This window comes from Trachypithecus francoisi, unplaced genomic scaffold, assembly GCF_009764315.1.
Source record: "Trachypithecus francoisi isolate TF-2019V2 unplaced genomic scaffold, Tfra_2.0 Lachesis_group19, whole genome shotgun sequence".
NCBI lineage: Eukaryota > Metazoa > Chordata > Mammalia > Primates > Cercopithecidae > Trachypithecus > Trachypithecus francoisi.
In genome coordinates this window covers 40,812,792-40,834,979 of record NW_022681464.1, presented here as the reverse complement: position 1 = coordinate 40,834,979, position 22,188 = coordinate 40,812,792, and the positions used below count along the sequence as shown (strand labels likewise).

General features: G+C 43.8%; 1 protein-coding gene and 1 long non-coding RNA gene across 5 annotated transcripts in view; one reads left to right on the top strand and one right to left on the bottom strand.

Annotated features, from left to right (window-relative positions):
• Positions 1 to 22,188, top strand: part of L3MBTL4 (L3MBTL histone methyl-lysine binding protein 4) — a 431,550-nt gene that overhangs the window by 386,971 nt on the left and 22,391 nt on the right. The window lies entirely within an intron of this gene.
• Positions 10,802 to 20,667, bottom strand: LOC117064122. Of its 3 annotated transcripts, XR_004429273.1 has the most exons (4): positions 20,527 to 20,667; positions 15,101 to 15,197; positions 13,100 to 13,223; positions 10,802 to 12,974 (listed from the first exon to the last, which is right to left on the bottom strand). It is a non-coding gene; the product is annotated as an uncharacterized LOC117064122 (long non-coding RNA). The 3 variants fall into 3 exon arrangements; XR_004429271.1 differs by having other exon boundaries at positions 10,802 to 13,223; XR_004429272.1 differs by having other exon boundaries at positions 10,802 to 13,223; positions 15,101 to 15,191.

Genomic DNA, 22,188 nt, shown 5'->3' with positions numbered 1-22,188 from the left:
TGAGATCACTCATTACTTAATGAGTTCAATTTTCCGAAACTAACTGTTCACACACATCTATATTGACAGGAAATGAGGGCTAGGCTTTCCAACTAAAAGGTTTCCCCCACTTGCCTGATACTGAGACAGAGTGCTTTCTGCAAATATGGCTCCTCTGGACTATTCTTTGTGTAGCCCTGACAATTCTAACTCCTTGAACCAAACTAAGCCCAGTAGGGCTTCTTTTATACTAACGCTGCTCACCTAAAGTTCTGCCCCCATTTGTACAAGCAAGGAATGTGCCTTTGCATTCTGGCACTGGCCACCCAGGAGATAGGCCACCACTCAGCCCTTCTTTTCTTCCCTTCTCCTACACAACTTCTGGCCAATCACAGTTGCTTCTGGTCCTTTTTGCAGATATATGGAATCTAGGGAATTTATCTGCCTTCTAGTTTCACTGAAAATGGAATTAATGGTGTTTCCTTTATTTTCTTTGTTGTTTGTTTTTGTATGATTCCAGGAGGATGAGGAGAAATGCTCACAGTCATATTCCTTGCTGATTAGCATGTTTTAAATGACTTTAATAGAACCACATGTTCTTTTCTTTCATTCCATTCAACACGTTTTTATGAAGCACAGCACACTCTGAGGAAGGTAGGGCATGCTCAGAAGAAGGAGTGAGCCCTTCCCGAGTGGGGACATAAAGATGGAAACAGCTATTACAGATACAGGGTAGCGTAGGGTGAGTGCTGCTTTGCAACCTCAAACCAAGATATGTGGAAGAGGGAAACCAATTGATTCTCTTTGTGGAAATCAGACTTTTTCGGGAGAAGATAGCATTTGCACTGGGCCATAAATGGTGGAATTTCAATAAATGTAAATATGAGAAAAATGTTTCTGGTAGGCAGATTTGATCATCAAAAGCAGAGAACTAGGACAGCGTAGGCATCCTCAAGGCTCTCTGGCTATCTGGCTGCACTACACCAGGGACACATCTGAGACAGAAAGAAACTTGTGGTGAGGCAGTAAGTGGAACTGTGAGAGTCAGGGGTCTTGGACACCATGCTAAAGAATGTTCCTCCATCCTCTGCTTAATGAGAGAAAGTTAGGAAATCATCTTAACTGAGTATCTGGTTTGTTTGTCATTTCGTTTTGATTTTGAGGAGAATAACCTGGTTAGATTTATGGCAGAGAAAAATTCTGAGGGCTGGTTGGAGACTTGCCAGTGAAGACAGAAAAGAGGGGACAGGGACAGACAATGTTGACTTTTACCTAACCGTTGGATCCTGGAAAACAGCAAAGGTTAAGTAATCGCCCCAACCTTTGTGTCCTGCAAAATGGCTGATTGCAAAGAACGCCCCTTCCCCATGTGACTTAGAGAAGTCTGGTGGATCACCCCTTGTCTGCCTCAGACAAGGCCAGACACAGTCCTTCCAAATGCCCATTCTTTGCCTCATAAATGATTAGCTGACTTCTTTTGCCTAATGGGGACAAAGTACTCGTTAACCACGAGTTAAGTGACTTACCTTCCCCCAGGCCCACCATCAGCCTGAGCAGGCAGGCAGCCCTCCTGAAGGGCCCCTCCAGGAAAGTAGGTTGGCCTCAGGCAAAACATTCTCTGAGGCTAACAGACCAGGCCTCTTCCCCCAGGCCTCTCCTTCCTAGCCTTGTTTTCTCCCATCTGGCTATAGGGCCTCTGCAGACACAGCACAGGGATGGGGGCTTCTCCCTGTTCCTAGTCTCCCACCCCCTATGGCAGCAGTTTCTCACACCTTGCAGGAATTCTTTCACATGAAGTGCCTCTTTTCTTGCCTTTCGTTTGACAGTAGCAAGTATTTAGGATGCAGCATCGGCCATACCTGGCCACCTAATGGATGAGAGTTTGCGGCTGAGAGGAGGGGGTAGGAGGGATCAGGCAGGGCTGAGATTTGGAGCCAGCTTGGCCCTGAGGGAGGAAGCACCATGAAAAACCATGCTGCTACTGTTTTGGGTCTGTGGTTTTAGTTTGGTTTGTTGTGGGTAGAGGCTAAATTCTTTATTTTGACTTTTGGAAAGAAAACACAACTGGGGGAAAATCTTTGTGGTTCTTCTATCCCCTGATATCCCTGGAGGATTGGTTCCAGGACCCCCATGGATACCAAAAGGAGCTACTTGAGTCCCTGATATAAAGTGGAGTAATACTTACGTATAACCCACAAACATCCACCTTTATACTTGTGAACTCAAAATATCTGAGACAGGTCTCAACCAGTTTAGAAAGTGTACTTTGCCAAGGTTAAGGACACACTGGTGACGCAGCCTCAGGAGGTGCTGAGGACATGTGCCCAAGGCGATCGGGGCACAGCTTGGTTTTATACATTTTAGGAGACATAAGACATCAATCAGTATGTGTAAGGTTTACATTGGTTCCGTCTGGAAAGGCGGGACAACTCAAGGTGGGGGAGGGGGCTTCCAGCTGGATAAGAGACAAATGATTGCATTCTTTTGAGTCTCTGATTAGCTTTTCTTGGAATACACAATTCACATGTGAGAGGAAGGTAGACGGATAGTCACTTATGCCTTATTCTGGCTCAGTGAGACAACAGGGCTGAGGAAGCAATCCGATATGCATTTGTCTCATGCGTTTGTCAGTGAGACCCACCGGGATGACTTTGACTTCTGTCTGTCCTTTGTCCACAAGGAATTTCCTGATGGGCAAATTGTGAGGAAGATACGTAGCTTTTGAATCTCTGTCACTTTTTTATTTAGGAATAAAACGGGAGGCAGATCTGCCTGACACAGTTCCCAGCTGGAGTGTTCCCAGCTTGACTTTTCCCCTGGTTTAGTGATTTTGGGGACCTGAGATTTATTTTCCTTTCACATACTTAAAGTCATCTCTAGATTACTTATACCTAACACAGTGTAAATGCAAAGTACACAGTTGTTATATTAATAATGTATTGCTTTTTTACTTGTAGTGTTTTTATTATTGTAGTGTTGTTTTTTATTGTTTAGTTTTTTCCCAAATATTTTCAACCTGCAGTTGGTTGAATCCATGACATGGATACTGAGGATCAATCGTGCTTCTAAAATGCACCCCTCCTGAGTTCGTCTCCCCACCTCTCTTTTAAATCCCCAAATGAACTGGATCGGGAGGGAAAATAAAACTATTAAGAGCTGCTTTTGATATTGGTGATTTTAGCTTTATTTCCTTTGATCCATGTAAAGAATTCATTAATTTAGTATCTAAGTAGTCCCAAAGTCCTGGCCCTTATAAAGAAAGTCTTGCTGCCCCTCAGTCCCCAGCCCGTCAATGCTCCACTGGGCCACAGCTGACTTTCTGCCGCTTTTCTGGATTCTCAGTCATTGTCTTGCTGCGCTCACTCTCGGTGTCTTCTAATGTGCTTCCTAATCTGCACTGATGGTGTGGTCTGGCCAGTCTTTTCCTGTGGAAACTTCTCTGAGCTTCATGTTAGGGATGATGACGGAGAGAGCAAGCACGCTGAGTAGAACCCCAGAGCACACCTACCATAGCCACAGCTGCTGGAGTGCTGCACGCCAGTCCTGGAGTCTGGCCCAGATCGGTGTTTCTAGTGGTGTCTTAGCCACATCCCCTTTTAACCCTTTTCTTGTTTGGAAAAAAAAAGTACAGCTCACTGCCAGCACTCATTTAATTTTATATAAACATGCTCTTTGAGGCTGAAGCAAATCTTACTGATTTTCAATGTGAAAATGAAATATAAAAACTGTTCTTGGAGTTATTGCTAAACAGAACTAACATCAAGATCGTCTGAATCATCAGAATCGTCTATTTCGGAAAAATCAGATTCATCGAGTGAATCTTTGGCCAACCACTGTTCCAGAACGATGTTAACATCATGCATAGGAATGCTACATTTTCTACGATTTGACATTTTCAGCTATCGAGAATTACTATGTTTTGTAAATGAAAATATCACTAGTTAAAACAGAATGCTGTAAATAGAATGATGTCTTTTGTTTTCAAAGTCGATATGCTAGAGTGATGAGAAAATAATCATAAAAGCAAGATATTTGTGGCAAAGTTATCTCAGGGTCAATATTGCAGCCGCACACGCCTCCAGCGGGTGAGTATTCTCAGGACAAACTGGAAAAGGGTTAATAAACAAAAATCTCCTGCCCTTTTTTCGTGGAAATTGAACACTCAAAATAACTAAAACAGCCTTGCTAAGTAGCGAGGATTAATGAACCCAGCTTGGCTCCTCCCTACCAGCCATGCCCTGTAGGGTGGCATTTTCCTGCTAAGTAGTGGGGATCAGTGGAACCAGCCTCACTGCTCCCTGCCAGCCATGCTCTTAGGGTAACATTTTCCTGCCCCTCATCCTCTGCTGTCATTTTACTGCACGTGTTCTTACAACTGCAGATCTGTCTTTTGAGTATTCCCTCAGCTCTATATGCTGTCTCTCCAGAAGTATGAAGGCTCATTCTTGGTCACATGGGTGAAATGATCATCCAAGCTTCCCTGAAAACAGAAAGAAAAGAGCAAAGCTAGGTCCACATCTAACTTACTTGAGAACATCTCCTTTACGATAACCTTGGCTGGATTCAGAGTTCCCATTTTCTTATTTTCACAAATGAAATTGTCATAAATCAGAAAGACTACCTTGTAAATAACTTTTCAAAAATAACTAATCTGTGGTATGTTGAATAAGAACAACAACAACAAAAAAAAAAACGGTTCAGCTTTGGCCCCCGGCATGGCTTCACAGGGCAGTAAAACTGGAGCCCAGTGTCACTGTCACTGTTACCATGCAGGGACACACAATGGTGAGAACGTTCAGATTTAATCAACCCATGAGCCCACTACTGTGTTATTTCATGAGTCCTTGATTGCATCTTTACCTTGCAGTATCCCTGCATGGTGTGGTCGCCGCTGTGGAAAGCACAGATGGTGACTGTCAGAGCCATGCATCAAACACGTAACCCTCCTGGACACACACATTTCTCTAGTTGGCACTCTGAATGTGTCTATTTTCCAACCATTTTGAAAATTAGTCTTCAATATACTTTGGAGAAATCACATTTCTGTATGCACCCTCTTCTAGTAATTATAAAGTCTCACTAAATCAGAATGATGAACAAAAGGGAGGCTTATCTCAGTGTAGAGGGGATAAAACACCCTGAATAGTTGTAGAACATTTGTAAAGGCATATAAATGTGTGACATCTAAATGTACAAGATCATGGTTTTTATGTGGAAGAGAAAATTTACAATTTCAAGGGTATTCCTGAGAGCAGAATTGGGACAAAATAATAGAAGTTGAAGGAGACAGTTTTACTTCAGTCTAAGGGGAACCCAGCTAGTATTGGGGCCTCTGCTTGGGTGGAGTCGCTTACCCCCGGAGGTGACTTCGTGGAGGTAACGCTCTGTTGCTGGAGGCAATCTGGTCCCTATCTTTCCAAGAGAGCAGTACAGTGGCGTGCGAGCCAGCGTGAGTGGAGACTGAGCCCACCGTGCCTGGCTTCAAATCTTGCTTTTACAAACTTTGCGACTGTGGGCGACTTAACCCCTCTGTGCCTGCCCCACCTGCTTCCCCTGTAATGGGGCTGATAATTTTGAGTTGATATTTGGAAAAATTAGAACAAGGAGTGGCAGGTACATAGTAAGTGCCATGTGAGTATCTAAGATAAGTAAGGGAAATATTTTCTGCGGTGTCAGAGAGATATCAAAGAAGGTGGTTTTTGAGCACCCGCTTTGTGCTAAGCATTAAACCAGACACTGAAGACATAGCAGGAAGTGAGATGGACACAGGCCCAACCTCCACGCAGCTCACAGTTGTGCTAGAGAAAGACGAAAAGCAGGAGCCTGGCCCAGAGAGGCACTTTGGTGACAGGGGATGCCCTAGGTCTGGGACTCACTGTGCAGTGCTTAGGCTTTCCGGAGGAGGGCTTCAGAGGAAGTACCTACATGCCCCAGGAGCAGAGGGCCTGGTGGACGGGGAGGTAGATGGTGCAGATCATGTTCCTGGAAGAGAAAGGGGCATGAACCACAAAAGCTGGGGTCCAGCATCCCTGGTGGCTGCAGACACTTTGAGGCTCTGCTGATTTTGTTTAGGACCATTGTTCCTTTGAACCCCTGGCTTATTCATTCATTCCTTCATCTAACTTTACTAACATAATAGAGTCTAAAACTTAGTGCAAAAACATGTATTTTTTTAACTTTACCCAGAAAGAACTTTACTAACAGAATAGAGTCTAAAACTTAGTGCAAAAGCATGTATTTTTTCAACTTTACCCAGAAATAACTTTATTAAATGTGTAAGTTGTCTGAATTGTTACAAATTCCATTCCTGTGCTATTTGAATAAAACTCTTGGGGAAAATACAGTATTTATTCACATTGCGTCCTTGTAGGAAATAATGGCTATAACCACAATTCAATTTTTTCATAGCTTTTCCCACAGAAGCTGAAATAACCAAAAGAATTATATAATCATTATGATTATTATGCATAATTTTGTAAAATTTTTGCCTGAAGGATACCTTAGTGGAATTATTTTCTTTGGTGAGCAACAAAAGGTAAAAGTCGTTTGGTGTAAATTAACAACTCTGATTATACCTAATCCTAAACAAATTGGAAAAAAAAACTTGCTCTAGAAGAGCTTGTCCAGGTTAACTCATCCTATTTTAGTTCAGAAAGAAAGAGTGAAATGCCAAAAGCTGTTTCACGACCCAGAATAGTGGGCATATGCTCTGTCAATTCAGCAAAATTGTTAAAGCTCCTCTTGGTTTAGTTTGCAGAGACCCGTGGCTTGCTCAGTGATGCTTAGACAGGCTGTTCCTCAGCCCATTTTCACCCAGCTGTGCTTTGCGCCCAGATTTATCTGGAGAAGGCATTCCATTTGGAAAGAAAGGGGTATTTCTTTCAAAAGAGTTACTTGGAGATGTGGACGTCTCTATGGAGAGGTTTATGCGGGAATGATGCTGTGTGGAAACAGAGGATGGTGTTTGTGGGAGGCTTCCTCCCTCCTGACAGATGCACCTGCGCTCACTTTGGTGTGAACGCTGGAATGAGAACAGGCCACGAGGTCACCGGGGCCACCTTTCTTGGAACTTTTAGACATAGCTGGCTGCATAAGATGCTCATTTTTCTCTCAGTCTTGCATTCCACCAACCCATCATCTGCGCCCCCAGGTGATCTTCTGGAATCTAAATCAGATCGAGTTCTCCATTCATGAAACTCTACCCAGCTCCTTGTGTTAGGCTGTTCTTGCATTGCTACTAGGAAATACCAGAGACTGAGTAATTTATAAAGAAAAGAGGTTATATTGGCTCATGTTCTGCAGGCTGTACAGGAAGCATGGCGATGACACCTGCGTGGCTTCTGGGGAAACCTCAGGGAGCTTTTACTCATGGCGGAAGGCAAAGTGGGAGCAGACGCGTCACATTACAACAGCAGGAGCAAGAAGGAGAGAGTGGGGGTGGAGGGTGCCACACACCTTTAAATGACCAGATCTCGTGTGAACTCAGAGTGAGAGCTCACTTATCACCAAGGGGATGGCCCAAGCCACTCATGAGGGATCTTCCTCCATAATTCAGACACTTCCCACCAGACCCCATCTCCAACGCTGGGGATTACATTTCAGCATGTGATTTGGGTGCGGGCACACATCCAAACTATATCGCTCCCCATGAGTTTCCAGGAGCTGTTCAAAGTACTTAATGTTCTTGGGGGATTTCCTGGTCTGCACCCACCTCACTCTCCAGCCTCATGCCCCACACCATCCCTGCATAACGGTGGATACGCTAGTGTGGGGCACCCTATCAAACATCGTGTCATACTATAGGTTTGATACACCCTGTGGCCCAGGCGCCTGTAACCAGGCACCATGTGTTCTTATGCCTGGAAGACCTCAAGCCCCGTCTGCTTAACAAGCTTCTGTCCACCTGACGACTCAGCTCAAGCCTCCCGTCCCGGGGCTCCCCATCAAGCCTCCCCTCCCGGGGCTCCCCATTATGCCCTCTTGTCAGCCTGAACTCAATACATCACCCTGTCCTTCTTGCACGTACCTCACTGCTGCAACCAATTCTTTCCATATACTCCCTTCCTGCTTGACCATGAGTTCATGAGGGCAAAAAAATGAGTCTAGTTCATCTTTGTGTCCCAAGCACCTGGCATAATGTTGGATGAATGGATGGATGGATGGATGCACTGGATGGATGCACTGTTGACCAACATCTACAGCCCAGGGCTACACAATAGAGGTTTCTGGGTGAGAGTTGGGGGAAGAGGAGGAGAAGTGTGAGAAATCCCTCCAGGGCAGTGGACAGTAACCTCCTGGGGTTGGCTGGGCTCAGCATGTCACTAGATTCAGCCAGTGTTGATTTTTTTCAGATGACCTGGTATTTTACAGCTGAGCAGGACTCCACAGAACAGAAATATCTCCCAAACATTCTAATGTGGCTAAACTTTATATATTAACATTTGATTACAGAAATTTTAAAGGTGGGACTGGCTAATTCCTTGCTCTTTTAAATTCAATTTTTTATAAACCTTGACACGGCAGCTGTGAATTTTTTGTTATTTTACCTCTAAAATCTTCCTCTTTCCTCGCTGTAGTTATAGAGCAGTGTAAGTGGGAGAATAATTAAATAGGTTACTATTATAGCAGCTTTAGTGTAGACAAAAGATGCCAGGTAGCAAGTGACCATCCTGCCATGTGACTTGATGGGAGTCATTTAGGGTCAATCAACAGAATGTTTATGTGCCTCTTAAAGGCAAAGCCCTGTTCATCTTGAGGACTGAATAAGAGACAGACTCTTCCCTAAGAAACGACTCATTTGCTTAACATGTATTTATTAAGCCCCTACTGTGCACAAGGCACTGGCAAGGTTTACAGTAATGGGAATACAGACAAACATGCACATACTAAGTACTGACTGTGATAGGAAACATGATGAAAAAAGACAGTGTACTATAGGAGGGAATGAAAGTCATGTACGGGCATGGGAGGAACCTCAATTATATCTGAGAGTCAGCATGGGCCTGTCTGTGGAAGTGCTGTTTAATCTGAACTTCTAGGAGTTAGCCAAGCAAAGAGAAGACGGGCAGGCATTCCAGGAGGAAAGAACAGCAGAAGCTATCAGCAAGATGCATTCAGGGGACCAAGAGGAGGCCTGCTGTGGCCACGACACAGAAACAAGGTGGACTGGGCATGATACGAGATCAGAGAGGTGGGGAGACAGATGAGTGAATCAGAGAGGAAGAAAATGATATTGCAATCCTAAGCCCTGTGTGCTTTACACATGTATCTTTACCACCACCCCTTACTGCTGCTGTCATGTAAAATGAACCGTTGGTGAGTACTGGGACTGAAGAGTAGCCCGTCTTCATTCATTGTAGAACACACACACACACACACACACACACATGCGCACACACACACCCCCCACATGAACCCTACTAAAGTTTGAAAGGAATTCCTTCAGGGCTCAGACTTTGTAATAACTCTCTGGGCTGAGCTAATGTCTATATTTGCTATCTAAGTCTAGATGATGTTTTATAGAGGAAACATGGGACTCAATTACTGTCCACGCACATAAGCAAAATTAATATTGATAGCATGTAGAGAGTAGAACACATTCATTCTCTTCATCCTAGCCCTTTTTCATACATATGACACAGATAATTCTGGGCTTGTGACTAAAGTCCATTTGTTTGGAGGTGAAATTGCCCACTTTTAGTAAAGTGTAAGGCATTCTTTTCTACAAGTGCTTTCAGTGTATCCTGAAGTCCCCCATGAGAATTAATAACATGTCAAACGTTTTCTCTTTGTCCTATTGCTTTGTTTGGGTTCATTTTGTAAGGAGACATAGATTTCTTTGATATCTTTGAGTTAAAGGCCCACCAAAATCTATATGTAACTAGGCGCTTAAACAAGAACAGAGTTATAAAGTAGTTACCATTGTAGAAGATTTATTTTGTGTGGCAGGTATGGAAAATTGATAGTCTGGCAAGACATGTAACCTTCCTACAGAACAAAGTTACCTTTTTATAACCCTACTTCGATCATCTTACTTCCCTGCCCAAAGGCCTTCCCTGGTTCCCCACAGCCAAAAGGAAACAATGCAAGCCCTTCTGAGTGAGTGACATTCAAAGGCCTGGTTTTGAGCCTGCTTATCTTGTGAATGGACTCTTAGGGATCCCGGAGAGACCGCAAACTCATCTCACTACCGCCTGTCACCTGGTTGTATCTTTGCCCCCAACCAGAGTATAAGGCCCACTCTACTTGCCTTGTGCCTTTGCCCTGTCACCCCCACCTCCAGTGGTGCCTGCCCAGCACTGCGCTTGGCCTGCAAAGGGGACCTTCCAAGTGGATTCGTTCCCTCGGTTGCTCAGGACCTACCAGAAATGGTGAAAAAAGACAGGGTGCAGCCTCCAAGAGCAAACAGTCTTATTGTTTGACGTGTGAAGTGATTGTGGCAAGTAACATTAGCCTCACATGAGAGCTCATAGTAACTGTGGAATCTCAACTTTCCCTCCCTGCCCCAGTTCTGCATGAACAAGATTCCCAAGTGGTCTGCGTTGCATGGCAGGGCTTGAGAACCTCTTTAAGGCCCACAGAGGGTCAAGTTGGGTAGGCTGGTTGGTTGATCAGTTTTCGTTTGCATGGTTGCTCTACAATGGCTTTGTATCTATGGATTTAAACTGTCCTTCATTTAACACACTGCTTTTGAGGGCCTGTTAATATGTTATGCCATTAGGTTCTGGAGAGCACAACTAAATTATGAGTAAGCAAATACAGAGTTATCTGTATGGTTTAAAAAAATAAAACTGTCCACACACTGCTCATGCTGCATTCTGCCAATATTTTTTTATTTATGCTTTTGTTCAGGATATTGTTCTAGTTCAGAGGTAGTAAATTAGTATTTTGTAGGCCATATTTGGTCACATACGTGATTGTTTGGACAACACAGTTTTGGTAAATTTTTAATTCATTGCACGCATTTAAAAATCAAGAGGTTTTCACATAGAAAGCAGATTTCTAGCTTCTCTTGAAAACCAGGCAGCCCTGGGCCCACATTCCTGATGGCACAGTGGGCTGGAGCTGGGGGATCTCCTAGAAGTGGGTCATGTAGCCTCCAGTTCCCCACAGGCCCCCACCTTACTGTCTCCTTATTGGCCTCGTAGAACCTATGCGAGTAGCCGGAAGTCCTCAAAGGTGCACCACTGGATGACTTGGTGGAGTCTGCCCCTTGCTAGCTACCTTCAGGGTGTTGGTATAGATGCGCTCCTCACAGAAGGAGAGAAGAGAATGAACTGGTGGTAAGGACGAGTTACAGGACTGTAAGCTATGGCGTCTCAACCCTGGTGACAGGGACCTTGTAAAACCACCAGTTCCCACTTTCCGTCCACACCCTAGAAACTCTCATTTAATTAGTATAGGCGTCACTAGATGCCCATATCTCCTCAGATTGCTCTAATCTGACTTGACAACCCCTGATGTAGCCCACCTATATTACTTATGAAGAAAAGTGAAATGTGTCAAAAAAGTGAGTTTTTTAATGCATATACATATGTACATACATACATACATACATACATATATTGACTCATTACTCTGGACATTGGTGATTGAAGATGTATGATAATTTTGTCTAGTGGCCTAACATTTACCTTACTTATCTACAGAAAAAAGAGTTAGCTAAGCAGATGAGTATTATATGCAAGATTGCTCCAAAATGCTTTATAGAAAGTAGATTTTTTTAGTGATTTAAATTCAAACATAGACTTAAGCTAAATATAATTTACGTTTTCTATTTAAAGAAACAAAGATTTGGAAGAGATGAGCAAGAACTGAATATATCATACAGGGCCCCTCCAACAACCGTAGAATTGTTTTTATCACATTATCTGTTATCACATAGCCTAACATTTTATTTGTATTTTAATTAGCTTAGAATAATTGTTATGACTGTTGGAATTTAGCTGTGTATGACATAGAAGTATCCATCTAAGAATGACTTTAGAGGGTAACTTTCTGTGATGCTGCAGCTTAAATGGAAAACCACCTCGCTCCCAAGTTCACTGATTTGCTAATGGACTACGGTGTCCTAACAAGTGAAATCTCCGCCATCTTGGGCAGCTCTTTGCTCTTTCTGATTAGGGTCTGACCAGCACCCGAGTAATTCATGCAATGACTTTATGCAACAAATTTCACTATTTCTAATAACTTACAGTGTTTTAATATTTTAATGTAATTATGCTTAATTATATATTGTAATATGCATTAGCTGAGCTTTGTCTCTGGATCCTAGTAAAACACAGCTAATGGAAAATTTTCTTCCAGTTGTATTTTTTTAAAAAAAAAAACAAGGAATTAAGTCCTGAAGTGAAACTACATGCAAAGCCAGCAAGCAGTCTCTTGCCAGAGAAAATATTGGCGTAATAGGTTTGAATGTCCTAGTTTATCAGTTCACTTTGCTAAATCCCCAAATCATACACTGGTTTACATTTTTTTTTCAGAAGTTGTATTGCTCACCTTCCCACTAACCTATTTTTAGTAAATTCTGTTTTGCTTTATGAACTTTTACTAAAAGGCAGTCTGAGGGAGGGAGACAAATTGAGAAAAACATATCAAAGAATGTGATTTATGATAATGGCTGCTAAAGGGGGAGAAGGGAGGAGCTGGAACCAGTGCCAAGGTGAGGTTTGGGGATTTATTTATCTGTGTTGCTTGTTGTAGGAGGATGCTAAAGACAGATACAAGTAGCAGGAACTGAAATATAGCTGGCTGCTGTTGAGTGCATCCACTCGCGGCCACGGGTCCATGCAGGGTTTGCGAGCACATTCCCACACTGCTGGGCTTCACTCCGTGGTTGCGGCTGGAGTGAGGGAAGAGACAGTGCAGAAGTATTAGATTAATGTGAATTTGTGAAGCATTATGTGGCTTTTGAGAAACAAACCCATTTTAGAAGACCTTCTATGCTCTCTTCTTCCTTCATTCCTCTTCTAACTTCATAGCACCTTTTCCCTTTCCTAGGGTAGTCAAAAAAAGACGAAAGAAGGGAACAAAATGGTGGCATCAGACCCTTCTCCACCCTGAGCCTCCTATAAGCATTGATAAGGCAGCTGCTCCTTGAGGTCACTGTAGGCTTGGTCACCTGAGGCTGGGGCAGACCTTCAGGGTCAGTGAAGCAGCAAGATGCAAAGGCACCGCAGACAGCTCAGCCATCCTGTAGGAGAGACCTGCTTGCTTTTTCATTTAGGAGTTACCTGCTCCCTGGCCTGGAGGAGAAGGAAGAAAACAGAAAAAGGAGTAATTTCGAACATTTGCATAACACAATCCATACAAGGGATTTGATTTCCTTGGCAATCCTAGGTTAGTAACTGCAAAGCCTCTGAAAAAATGAGGCTCTGGGAAGTCAGACGTCTGGATGAAGTTTCACAGCAAAGGCACAGTGTAGTTGGACTCAGACCCATGCCCACTGCCCAAGCCCCTGTACATTCCTCTAGGCCATTGCGCAGAAGGCACAGGCTCACTGGCATCGGTTCCAACCAGACAGACACACTCAGGCAGTTCCCCGATATAGGGAAGGCTCGCTCTGGCACAGAACTATTGGTTTTGTTTTTAGCAGAATTTAACAGTGCCTATTTTGAAATCTTTGCTTAAGGGCACATTTTAAAGTTTAAGAAAGGAAAAATTAACAGCCATCAGAGGCAATGAAGGGAGATGAAAGCTCCAAGCTAGAAGCTCCCAGGGAATGTTTATTAAAGATGACCTCATCATATGATGTTACATGCAAATACTGAAATAGAAACTTCATAGAGATGAAAAAACAGAGTATTAAGTTAATGGAAAGAGCCGTGAAATGGAAGTCAGGTTCCGGGTTTGATTCCCACCTCATCATTTGCTAGCTCTATGGCTTCTGACAGATTATGAGACAATCTGCATATCAGTTTCCTCATTTGAAAATGGGAACATGGCATAATATCTCACAAGACTATGGAGGGCTCAAATGTCATCGTACATGAAATGACTTCTAAACCTCTAGGTGAAAGGTATTCTCATTCATACGTGCTCACTGGTTAGGAGTCTGAGGGAACAAGTCAAAGGCATGCATCTCTTTTGGCCTCTCAGCACCTTCCTATTTCATTCTCAGGTAAATCAGCTGCTCCACCAATGCAATTTTTGTGGATTGGTTGCTCTCTCTGGCCAGGTCACTCTTCATTTCCAGACTTCAGCCAAGACTGCATTCTTGCTCAGCACCCCTGGTTGCTGGTCCTAGACACACCTGCCCAGAGTCACACCTGCAGTTGCCCTCTGACCCTCCACAGCATCCTTCTCCAAGATCCCAACCACAAAATCCATCCTTTGAATTAGCTTCTCTCTTGGTCCATTTGTAGCATCATCCCCATCCCTCACTTCTACTGTGATCTCTGTTTTTTGTCCTCAACTTGAGCTGTCTTTCCCTAGTCTCATGTGCTCGAAAACACCACCCAATAGACATCACACCTGAAGACTTTGCCCCTACTCCCAGGTAGGTGTGTAAATAATTCCCTCAGCATGTTATCTCCCTATGCCAGCATCCCTGGACCATTTTTTGCCTATTTGTTAAGAACCTTCCTTTAAAACTTAAACATCCTTCGGGAATATAACATAGAGTCCAGAGCACAGACCTGAGAGCCAGGCAGTCTCATATGGAATCCTGACTGTGCTACCTTCTGGCCAATTTCTTAGGCAAATTCCATTCCCTTTTTGTGTCTCCTTTTCCTCACTTAAAATCCTTACAACAGTGCCTGGCATGCAGTAAGCACTGCCTGAGTGCTGGGCCATGTAAGACGTGTCTCAGGCTTGGGCAGACAAAGGGAAGGAGGACTGGATTTTAGTTACTGGGAGCAGAACAAGCAGAGATTTTTGCCCCAATATTTAATAATCTATTCTTTACTTGCAACATTATGTTACCTCCAGGGCTATTCAGGTCAGCCTTAACTAAAACCTGCCTTCTGGTTTCCCACTGATTCCCTAGTATCATCTCTCCCATTCTTGCCTCTGGTTCAATCCATTATGCACGTCTTTCCCAGCTTGTGTGTCTCCTTTGTGTCTTCACTCGTTTGCTAGCACTCTCATTTGAACCTTGAGTAGGTAAGAGCTTTTTACTTACTTTTCAGAGCAGTTTATAAATAGGCTGCTTAGTTTCAGCCAGCAGGTACAAGCTTTCATTAAATTCTTCCTCTTTCCCATAGTGCTGGTACCTGGAGCTCCCAGGGGAAAAGAAAAAAGGAAAATTTGAGAATTATGTTTTCCTAGTCACTAAGACAGCATAGTTTGAGGCCCAAGCAGCAGTTTTTCTTTTCCTTACCAAGAATTGACCAATGATTTTGACCAATCATCTATACCTATAAAAATTTTCCCTTCTGAAAAAAATACTCCTAAAAACACCAAGAACATTGGCTATGATTAAGAAAGCCAAAGTCCAATAATAATTCAGAAACAACGTTCAGATTCACTCTGGATGCAAATTACTCTAGCATATCAATTAATCTTCTCACCGACAAAGAAATGAACACTTGAGCAGCAAAGCTACCTTTGATAGAAATCATGTATCAAGGTGGGGGAAGGGGGACTCCCTTTTCTGTTCAAAACCTGCAGTGGAATTGCCTCTGAAATATTGTAAAAAGCTTCCCCCCTCCCCCCAATATTCAGTTGTCTGAAGAATTTTCTGCATTGTGACAGCAACATAATTAAGTATGTTTAACATTTTCTTTGGATTTATATTCATCTGTCATCATTTTCAGTTTTGGATAGCATAATGGAAGCCACTAAAAAGAGGAAACATTAAAGAGAAATCATTTTTCTGTGGTACATGAAAGTTGTCACCATAGTTTTAAGATAGGCAGTATTCTACAATAAAGTATAGTTCAATAATGGGATTCAGCAATACTATCAAACTTCAGAAATGTGACCGCAATCATTTATCCTTACGTTCCTCCAAATAATTACACCAGTATGTGTTAATAAATTTACAGGGCCTTTAAATACATTTCAGATGGGCAGGGTGCAGTGGTTCATTCCTATAATCCCAGCACTTTGGGAGGCCGAGGCAGGCAGATGGCCTGAGGTCAGGAGTTCAAGACCAGCCTGGTCAACATGGTGAAAACCCATCTCTACTAAAACTACAAAAATTAGTTGGGCACGGTGGTACACACCTATAGTCCCAGCTACTCGGGAGGCTAAGGCAGGAGAATCGCTTGAACCTGGGAGACAGAGGATGCAGTGAGCCTAGATTACGTCATTGCTCTCCAGCCTGGGCGATAGAGCAAGACTCCATCTTAAAAAAAAAAACAAAAATTCAGATGATCTTGCCATTCCCAGGTTAGAATAAAATATGACACAATGAAGCCTCACTGTATCATTGAGGAGTGTTTAGTATGAGGAACTCAGTCCTCAGAAAGACTGAAAAATCAGGGGCAGTAAGTTCCCTGAAGAGTCCTGGGCTATTTGGGACGTGGGAGGGGTCACCTGGCCTGGGAAACTTGCTGTGTCTCCTTTATCGCAGGCACATTTTCCATCACTGCCATTGTGTTCTGTCACTGCTCAATCCTGTGCTCAGTGTTTTCGCTTTCAAACGGTTTATTAGAGGCTCTGCGGAATGTTCCTCAATATTACCCATAATAACCAACAGGATCTTGAGAGTGTGGTGACAGCCTACCTGAGTCAGTCTTCTTCAAATGCTAGCTCCAGGAAAACTGTTCTATCTCCTAACACTGTTTTTTTTTTTTTTAAATCCCCACCCACACAAACACACACATGTTAGCAGCTTGCCTTTTATAGTTGATAATTAAGAAAAGAGTTGTGTTGGGGTCTCAAGTGTTGGTGTTACCACTGACTTCTCTAATTGACTAGCAGTGATTTGTTTATCTACAACTGCGTAGGCTTTAAGCATTTGCTCCTTAAAATGTAACTGTATTCTAGTGACACCACTTCCACAATGGCTATTCCTTAAGTAGAAAGTAGTCATGTCGAGAAAATTACTGATTCTAAATGCAGTTATTTTCCACAGCAGTGTAAAACAGGTTTGAATACAAGTGTCGTTTACTTGAAGAAGAGGCTTACCATATCGTTACAAGTAAGGAGTTTTCTGCATGCTGGAAACGAAGGCCTTAATTTACAAGACTGTGTTTCCTTGTGACGTGAGCGACTTGAGCCTCCCTTAACAAAATCGCATCAGTTTTCAATTACTGTCTGTGGTAGGAGTAAAAGACTCAAGGAAATTGTCATCTTTCTGCTGAGGTGGGAGATAAAGCCTTCAGCCCATTTCCTCAATTGCCCCTTGGTTGTTACTGGAATTTCTGATATGATAGCTTTAAATCAGTTACTAAGAAATAATTACCTAGTAGTTCTATTTACTAATATGGATAAAAAATATCATTTTCAAATTCTGCATCTTTTGGTATCTTCACATAAATGGGAAAACATAGTAAATTAATTAATTTGGGGGTAAATTATATCATCTCTCATCCCTCTTCAGCATATGTGTGATGAATGTAGTAGCTTTGATCCAATCTCTGGACTTTTTAAAAATAGCGATGAGATAGATGTCATTTTTGCAAGCATTATGAGTATAAAATTAGCATCTGAAACTAACTAATTTATAGCATGTTTCTCAATGTGTATTTTCTAAAAGTATGCCATTGACTCGGTACTGGGCGTTTTCCATGACCTCTGGGAGTCTTTATGAAACCCAGGCTTCTGAGTGGCTCTGTCTGTGGTGCCTCTGCTTCTGTGCGTCCGCAAAAAGAATTCTAATTGAAAGGTGTGAATTTCCTGTGACAGAGACCTTGCTTCAGACTAATTGAACGTTCCTGGCTCCTATGCTGACATGTCATGAGGAAACCACTTCTGGCTGTGTCCACAGCTAGGCAGACCTGGGAAGTCTATTCTGCACTGTAAACAAAGCCAGCAGCTAAATGAAGAGGCCAGATTGTTTAGGCCGTCTATCAAGTATAAGAAAAGTGTGGGGTGGCAGGAGCTGGGCCAAAGTGCAGGGGAGTGGGCACGCTGCGTGGGAAGCAGGAGTGCAGGTCTCACTCCGGTGGGAGCTCGTAGCTCCACTGGCGGGACTCTCTCTTTTTAAATAGGAGGTTGAAACGCAACATAAAGGCGCTAATTCCATTCCTTCATTATCCCTTTGCTTCATAATTTGTTCTTTAACTTATGCAAGTTACTTGTTCCTGCCATTTAAACATTTCAAGTGTTTTGCTTTTGTTCTTCCTTTTTTTCTCCAAAACACACACATACACACATGCACGCGTGCGCACACACACACACACACACAATATTGAAAGCTTTTTGTTCCTTTGAATGTTGATAAACTGGAAAAAATATAGTGTCTGTGCATGTTGGCATCGGGAGATATTTATTCTGGAAGAGAATAATAGATGACTGAACAGAATAGCTTTTATGTGGCTTGGAACTGAGTTTCTTTTTTAAAAATATATATATATATCATTTTTGAGATGAGATCTCACTTTGTCCCTCAGGCTGGAGTCCAGTGGCACAATCACAGCTCACTGCAGCCTCGAACTCCTGGACTCAGGTGTCTTCAGAGTAGCTGAGACTACAAGCAGGGGCCACCAAGGCTGGCTTTTTCTGTTGTTGTTCTCAAAGAAAGGAGTCTTGCTATGTTGCCCAGGCTGGTCTTAAACTCCTGGTTTCAAGGGATCTTCCCACATTGGCCTCCCAAAGCCCTGGGATTACAGGTATGAGCCACTGCACCTAGCCATGGGAGCTTAGTTTCTGACAGGACCTGAATCCCGTAACAAAGAGCACAGAGCTTTTGCATGTTTGATCTCACTTCAAAGCAAGTCGGTCTTCTTAAGAGTTAGTGTCATTCATTGTTTCTTTTTTCATAATTCTTATAATTTTTATAATTATAATTCTTATAATTTTATATTTTTTTCATAATTCTTATAATTTTTACAGAAAAGATTGAAGTCTACGAAATACTAAGAATGCTCATTTCTTTAGCTTTTCATAGTTTAGCTTTTCATAGAACTTTTCATAGTTCTAATAATTTTTAAAGATTGAAGTCTGTGAAATACTAAGAATACTCATTTCTTCTTTTACTTGTGTAACAAAGACTAGCCTTAATTTTATTTTCTATTTGACCCATATATTTTCCAATCACCACAGCCCACTGTGCTTGCTTCCTGTAATTAGCGGAAGGTGAGACCAGGCCAAGGAGCCCAGAGGATACCAAGAGGTCAGTGGTGGGAGAGCGTGTTTGAGTACACACATTTGATTTGTGTGAACAGAAGGAAACCTGAAAAACAGGCAGGAGGGCCTCCTCAGAAAGCTAGGCCGAGGGAAATTTGGTGTGGGCACAAACACCTGGGCATGCTTCCCTAAGCAGCACGGCCAGCAATTGCCATCCTCCTCCTCACTAGCCTTGCGGGAGGGAACACAAATCAGCCCAGGCAAGGGCGGCTTGAGGAGCAACTCATCCTGTGTGCACCGCTGCTTCTGGCTTCTTTGCAAAGCCAGGAAGATGCTGGAAATATGCACAACTCCTACAAGAAGAAAATAGCCCATTCGCTACTTCTTCATTGAGTTTGCCCAGAAGTGAAATGTGAAAACAAGTGCACAGGCCGGGCACTGTGGCTCATGCCTGTAATCCCAGCATTTTGGGAGGCTGAGGTGGGCAGATCACCTGAGGTCAGGAGTTCGAGACCAGCCTGCCCAACATGACAAAATTCCATCTCTACTAAAAATATAAAAATTATCCAGGGGTGGTGGCACGTGCCTGTAATCCCAGCTACTCAGGCGGCTAAGGCAGGAGAATCGCTTGAACCCAGGAGGCAGAGGTTGCAGTGAGCCAAGATCACGCCATTGCAATCCAGCCTGGGCGACAAAAGCAAAACTATGTCTCAAAAAAAAAAAAAAAACTATTTTATTTATATGTTTTCAACAAAAGAATCACAAGTAGACACTGTGATGTGCACCTGAGATAGGGATGCTCTGTTTCACTTCCTGGGGGCAGCCTGGCCTCTCACTCTCCCAGAGTGGGTGGGATGACACATGGCCTTAGGCCTAGGAGAGTTTGTGCTGAGAAGCAGGAAGAGCTGTCTGCAGGGTGCAGGGAGCACATAAGCCTGTGAAAACAGGTGGTTCCCAGAACAATCCGCTTGGCCCTGAGAGCACCCCACAACGCAGACTGACTTTTCTGTCTGTCAGCACGTCAGCCGCTCCATGAGGGGAGCCCTCGGCGGTGCCTGGGAGCCAGCATCTGTGCTGAGCTCTGTGCCAGGGACGAGGCAGCTTTCTGTGCCAGGGGCAAGCAGGGTGAGCAGCAGCCCTGTTTTCCCAGAGAGGTGAGTGTGGCCCCTGCAGGCGACGTGTGCCTTTACTGCCTGCCAGGCAGAGCCCGGGTGGCTGCCATTCCTGTACCCTAAGGTGCTCCTTTGACTAGGTCTCCAAGGGTCCCATGCAGGATCCCGGAAGCAATGTTTATTTTGAGATAAATCTGACAATACCTCCAGAGGCCTATCTTGAGATTCAGCTGCTGAGTACTGCAACACAGAGGCTCACCTTGCTAAAGAAGAGGCGACCCTTCTTTTCAGGATGACCGGGCCACACTCTGCCCCCAAAGTGTGACTTCTGCCTGTCACCTTCTAAACAGGAATGTACAGGCCGTGTGAGAAATCACCCACTATTGAAGGACTGGAGGAAAAGAATGCCCCTGGTGTAGTAGGCTCCAGGATGAGCACCCCAGCTCCACCCTGGGCTGCTGAATCACTTTTGTCAAGTTATATTTTGCCTCTGGGACTGCTGCGTTATTTGTTAGAGAGGGCTAATGGCACCATCCTTCAGGAGGTCACTTGGAGTGGCTAAAACAGATGATTAAGAGGCCCCAGCACAGGCTTGATCCCTGGCCCCTGGCAGGGGTCTTTCTGTTTGATCCCAGCCTTGTCATTCTGATTGTGCGCTCCTGGATAACAGGCACAGTGCTGTGCCCTGGGCTGGCTGTGTGTCCCCATGAGCCTGGGAACCTTGGAGACACACTGGACCTCAGGAGTCTTCTCAGTCAGGGGTCTCTCTGATCAAGTTGACCCCTGTGGACCCTCTGCTCAAATGGTGTGCCCAGGGGTTGGGAATGCGGCAGCCCAGAGAGAAGGGAGGCACAATCCATGAGGCATTCATTCATAGCATGGACAGAGTGTGGGGGAGCTCCAGGCTTTCCTTCATCCAAGAAGGATCCGCTCTTTTGCCCCTTCCCAAGAGTTATTCCTGCCCCGTTGGTTGTCAGCAAACAGCTATTGAGCACCTCTGTGTACCAGGTGCTGTGCCAGGGGGTGGAGGTTACAAAAACAAATAGAATATGGTGTCTGCCCTCCCACAGGTAGGTCATGCTCAGATTTTAAGGCTGATAACTTATATTCGCTCCCCTGCCCTTGTCATTGTGAGGGCTGAGAGAGCAGCACACAGACCTGCTCAGGCTTTTGGACTGGTTGCACTGCACTCCACCGTAGGTCTGAGTGCCCATACAACTGAACTCAGGGCTTACTTTCACATTTATTAGCTCCTGTCCACCAGTGCTACCATCTACTGTTGGAATTAAAGTACAATTAAACCATGTCCTCAGGCACTGTAATGTCTTCTTTTGTGTCCCACTCACAGATGTATAAAGTGGTAGGGCCTTTCAGTTTTGTGCATGCCCAACCCAGCCGGGCTTGTTGCTCAGTATCTGCACGTGGAGAGCAGGGTAGGAAGTGACCAGGCAGGGGGATACCTAAAAACAAGAAACTTCAAAATAAGAGCCACTCTAGTCTCTTGGTCAGGTTGATGCTGGTGTCCTTTCAGTTATGGTCTCTCCTCTGGCTGTAAAGGTCTAAAAACACATGCTTGGTGATTGGGTGTAGTATCGATCAAAATAATTAATGATGTCTCAAGCTGTGTGAAGCAGATAATAAACTAAAAGGTTGCTCTCTAGCCATCAAAAAACAAGCTACATGGAAGTCTTGTGTTGGATGACTAACCTATCAAAAGTTACTATGGATTTCCCTGCACTTTTGTGAAAACGACATCAGGGATATCTGCTCCTCAAGTATGAAATTGAGGAGTGAGTGGGGTTTCATGTCACCAACAATTCCCAGCCTTTTCAGCAATGAGTATATTTGACAAGTAAGACACCACAGGATAAAAACTCATTGTTTTCACTGGTGCAGAATAAGTCAGCATTTGCCACCGCCT